The sequence below is a fragment of the Chaetura pelagica genome, unplaced genomic scaffold (genome assembly GCF_000747805.2).
Source record: "Chaetura pelagica isolate M959 unplaced genomic scaffold, ChaPel_1.0 scaffold433, whole genome shotgun sequence".
NCBI classification, from domain to species: domain Eukaryota; kingdom Metazoa; phylum Chordata; class Aves; order Apodiformes; family Apodidae; genus Chaetura; species Chaetura pelagica.
The window spans coordinates 1,048,309-1,053,883 of record NW_009952574.1 but is presented as its reverse complement, the minus strand read 5'-3'; positions in this window follow the sequence as shown (position 1 = coordinate 1,053,883).

Sequence of the window (5,575 nt, the reverse complement as noted above, 5' to 3'; positions counted from 1 at the left end):
ATCTGTAAACATTGGCTTAGTATCACAACAGCCATGAGACCCAAACACAGAGTGTCATCCCACATCTCCCACCCCTACAGCAGTGGCTTAGCTTCTGTGGTTCTGTGCCACAGGATCAGAGGGACACTTGAGAAGGGATCAGCAAGCAAGGCTGAGGTATTTTGAGGACAAAATAAAAGCACTCAAAGGCTACTCTGTAAAACTGCATGGTGCCTCACCAAATTGTTCAGTGTAACAGGAACACCAGAAGTTTCCATTTCAGATTGGTTTGCTTCTAAAATGTCACCGCATGAATTTGTCCCTGCACAAACTGAGCTGTACAGTCTGCTCGATCGTCACATTCCCTCAGCTAACTTGGCTGAAGGTTTGAGTGAGCACTGAAGAGCCTGCCTCTCAGTGGGTGGGTGTCTCAGGGCACTGCTGCAGCCCGATACTGAATACCCTGTTTGGATTGTTTGTCCCCTTCACCAGCAGCTCAGTCAGGACCACTCCAGCATCAGATATAACTCTGTTATAGCCATTCATCTGATACTGAAATCACATGTCAACACGTCATATCTAAAATGACAGCAGAGAAGTGGAAGTAACATAGAGAGATAAATTATCTTTTAAAAAAGTGATTTTACCTATAACTACACATATTAAAAATGGATTAGTCTTAAGTGCAGGTTTTTTCAAGGCTCTGTTCCAAATCTGATTCTACTGAGTGGCTTCACACTGCATTTCTGCATCTTAGTGCTTTCAGTTTCTTTTCACGTTCAGCCTTAGCTTTCCTTTTCCACAGCTTGCAAATCTTGTTTTCAGGAAGAATGAACAATCCCCTTGCAATTGTTTCATTTTCCACCCCAGAGGTGTGGAGATCTGTTGTGAGACCCATGAGATGGTCTGAGTTGAAGAGCTGAAAACAAACCCATACCGTGAAACAGGGGGGGCAGATCTGCTCAGCCTCTGGAGCCAGCTGCTCTCTCCTTTCAGTCGTGTTTCCCTTAACATACTGTTTCACTCTTTTCACACTCACATCATGCTGCTTCCATTCAAGGGAAACAGTATGAAACTTCATTTTTGTATTCAGCAGACCAGCGGGTACTCAGCTTCTGATGCAGAAACAACGCTCATGGTTCAGCTCCTGTCCCCTTTGGGCACCAGAATAAACAAGAGGGACAGACTTGCTGGAGGAGGCACATCAACACCACGAGATCTGTTCACCTCTCTTCTTTCCCTTTCAGCCCCACTGTGTTTTGTAGCAGTTACAAAAATTAGTACAGGGTGAGGAGCTAATGACAGCCCTCCACCCCCCCAGAATGATACCGATCTAAAAAGCAATCCATTACAGCTAAATACTGTAATTATGATTACCAGTGTACACGAGTCCCAGCTTGAAGCCAAGGTAAACTGCCTCTTTGCAAATCACTGCTGACAGCAGCAGGCTTTGCCTCAGTGGTTACCCCAGCTCAAACCTCCTTCCTAGCTGGCCAAAAGCTGTCAGAGCAGCAGAAACTCCTACTGTAGACAAAGTCTTACAGTATATCATTTGAATCTGTCAGCTGGTGCTCATGAATACACTCATACACTTCTTGTGTCTGCTGAAATCTTTGTTTAGTATGAAGCTGCTAAGGACAAATGCATTTTGTTACCTGCCCATTGCAACTGCACTTTTTAGGGTTCAGAGTTCTTCACTATACAAATGCTTTTAACCCCTCTGTTCAAGGCAACCAAACACTACTGATCAATAACTACACATAAGAAACGTGATTTTCAATAATTCAGAGAGATTTGCACTATTAGGTCCCCAAGGCACTCTCTTAAACCCCACCTATTATAACATTAAGCTACAAATAGAGCAAATGCAGGAAACTGGAAGAGACTGGGTGGGGCAAGGAATAAAAGGAAGGAAGTTAAAGCCATTCCAGAACACCTAAATTAATTTGCAACACTATACAAAAGCTGGTTTCTACAACATCTCAGATACTCCTTCTCCAGGTAGTAAAGACTACCTTTGCCCCAACAGCCAGCTACACTAAAAAGTAAGAAGTGTTTTGCCCATCTGAACCATAAGATTAAGGAAATCTTTGTAAACATGTTCCCCTTGTCAGTGCTTGGTACGTTTAGGGGTGCAGAGACAGGGTATTTCTCCAGCAAGTTACCTTCTTGTCTCCACTGCGTGGTGAGATCTCCTGCACATTTGCTTTGCTGCCATTAATGATTCAAGTCTACAAAAAAGCATTTACCCTGCAGCCTGTGGAGGATGTTTCTGTTCATGGGGCAGACAGGACAGAAGCCTCTTCTTATCATCATAAAATCCAGCTATATTAAGTGCCTAATCCCAAACCTTTAACATCAGTAAGAAAAGGCACGTTCTTCCCTTGCAAACAAAGGAGCAGGTTTCATTCAGATTCACACACACATTCCTCATTCATGCAACAACTGCAAAGGAATTTCTTCCAGCTACCAGGTCTAGTTTTCATACAACTCTTTCTGTGCTTATGTACGATATAGTGGTGGAGCTCTGGAATTAAATTTTGTCCTGATTTCCCATAGTTAGCCATTACCTATGAAAGATTTATGAACTGTACATTTTAGCTTCTACTAAGCTTCCCTTCGTAATATATCCCTATGGTACTTCTAATAAAACATGAGAAAGATATTATTTTATCCTAAGTAAAACATATACATTAAATTAAAGATTTGGTGGCAACATAATAACCTTTACATTCTCTTCTGTCAAAGCCTCTGTATGTACGTAACAATCATGGAGAGGTACAACACAGACGGAAAGAAAACCAGGGTGGCAAAGGATCTTTTCCAGTTACACCTGAGATTTTGGTTGGAATTCCCCAACAGCTGTAAACAACAAGGGAAATCTCCAAGCTCAACAAGCCAGAGAGTCACCTCCTAGTTTGGCTGCATGTGTCTGTTCTACCAGAACAACAGAGCTGTTTCTCTTGGGGGGAAAACGCTGCATTTGCTGTTTAAAGAGTGAGGGAGCTGTAAACACAGGACTGGCTTTAGAACAGGCTTATGGAGAAAAGCATTAAAGCATTTCCAGTTAAAAATACAAATTAACTGAACATTCCTCCTGTAATATCTCTGCAGAAGTCACTGCAATTCTCCATCTAACTTTATATTTAGCCTACCTGGCAACACTGTGGTCAACCCAAAAAGCCCAGTTCAATGTCACAGCATGACCACTTACCAAATTAGTAGTTCCTGTTCCAAAATGTCTCTTTACTGTAACATAGGGGTTCCTTGTGTCTAGAAGTGCTTCAGGATACACAAATGATTAATTCCGTAGGAAGGAATTGCCTTCCATAAAGTAACACAAATAACCAGTAAACATATGCCACATCAAACTGGCAACTGCACAGGCACAAACTCCATTATCCAAAGGCAGATCTTGGGGATACTTGCTCCCTAGTCGAGTTTCTTTCCTTCCCTTGTCTCCTTGCACCTCCTGGTGCTCCATCAGGAAAGACTCACTTGCAGCTTTTCGTGTTCTCAGTTAGACAAGCTGGCTGTGTTTCTCCCTGTAACTTTTCTTGACATGGATGAAAACATTTGCAAACTGGGACTTCCAGGCTGAGTAACTCCTAGAAGATGCACCCATTCCTTCACAAAGATGGAAGGTACAATCTTGTCTTTTAAGCAACCTTGAGACATGTTGGCAGAGAGATGCTGCCAGTGAAGTCTGTAAAAAACTAACTTTAGGACCAGTTTACCTCTGTCAGTTCTGTCAAGCTGCCATGTCCAAGTGTTACCCTTACATTTTGGTAAATTCAAATTCCCTTCAAACTTCCTTCAGGACAAGTGTTCTGTAGAGCTTGGGTAACTTAATGGTAAAGCATTTTCTTATTTCTTAGTCCCCTGGAATTACAATCAGTTCCTCCATTACTTTTGGTATGTTTTCATTAGTTAGCTCAGTGCAAATTTACAGGAGCACTTCCCTGGAATAAATCTGAAAGCAATAATGACATCTAATAAAAGAGATTACTTTTTCCTACAAAATTTTCTTCCATTATTAGGGGAAAATGATGCCAACTGACTTCATCTGGCTGTGAGGATTAAACCATTATTGATAGCATGCTTCAAAAATGAGAAAGTAATTTAAATTTTGGTCACGTGAGTAAGCAGTGAGTCAATATTCAGCATATTAATTGAATGCATTTGAAGTGCTGGAATTTTTCTGAAGTCTGCCAAGCTTGAGCCGTAACAGTTCCTTTTATAACTGGAGAGCAGCACAAATGACAGACTTCCCTTAGATCCAGAAGCTGAAGTCCAGAGTTATATTCATATTAGCTTCATCCCACTGAATATCAGCCTACAGGAAACAACAAATCAGAGATGAATGAGCAAAATGAAGGAGCTGTGATTACCTTTTGGGTCAGTATACAATGAATAGACCACCACAATGAATAGGTGGCATGTTGCAATCTAAAAATTAACACAAAACCTTGCCAGTCCAACAGACTAATCCATCAGTTTGGCTCTACTAACAAAGTTCTTGCAGGTTAAACACCTAATATTGTTGGTGTCCCCTACACTTAAAAATTTCCTTTACAGCAAATGCAGTTTGTACCCAAGATGTCAGCCACTGTCAACACACAGTACTTTGTCAGAAAACAACAGCCTCCAAAACCAAATATATATATATATGCAGACACCAGCACAGATCATGACAAATCTTTTATCTGTTTCCTCCTTACTCCTTGTCTCTGGACATAGAAAAGACATAAAATAAATTTTGCTTGGCAGATTGCCAGGAGATCCAGATCTACTGACTTTCACACGGTACCAGACCTCTAAGAAACAGACACTTTATTTTCTGCTTTAGACACTAGCAAGTTTTAATTATTTTATTTTTTTTTTCCCAATTGTACTCTTACTTCATTTCCCTAGAATCATAGAATGATTTGGGTTGGAAGGGACCTTAAAGACCATCAGATTCCAATCCCCTTGCCATGAGCAGGGACACCTCCCAATAGACCAGGCTGCACAAGCCTCATCCAACCTGGCCTTGAACACCTCCAGCAAAGTGGCTTCCACACCTTCCTGGGAAACCTATTCCAGGGCCTTGCTACCCTCATGGTAAATAATTTTTTCCTAATATCTAACCTAAATCTACCCTTCTTCCCTTTAAAACCATTACCCTTTGACTTGCCCTCTTTGGCAAGAAGTTTCTCCCCATTTTCCCTGCAGGCTCCCTTTAGGTACCGGGAGGCCACAGTAAGGTCTTTTGCACGGATTTGCACCCGTTAGATGTGTTACACACTTGAAGTACACGTTTCTGCAGGGCAGTCAGCTGGCAGCCTGCGGCCAGGCCGCAACTCCTCAGCGCATCCCTCTGAGCCACGTCCTTTGCTTGGGCAGCCCCGAACCACCACTGCTCACCTCTTCCACTCCAGGAGTGGCTGCCCAGCTGCCACCGACCCATGCAAGCAGGGCAGGAACTCTCAGCAGGAGCAAGGGCTTAAAACCGACCCTGGTCACCTCAGGGGAACACCTGCCTGAGCCGCTCGCTCCCTGCCCACAGACATCCCCCGGCCCGTTTTCCCCGCAGCCTCCTCTCACCGGTGAAAGC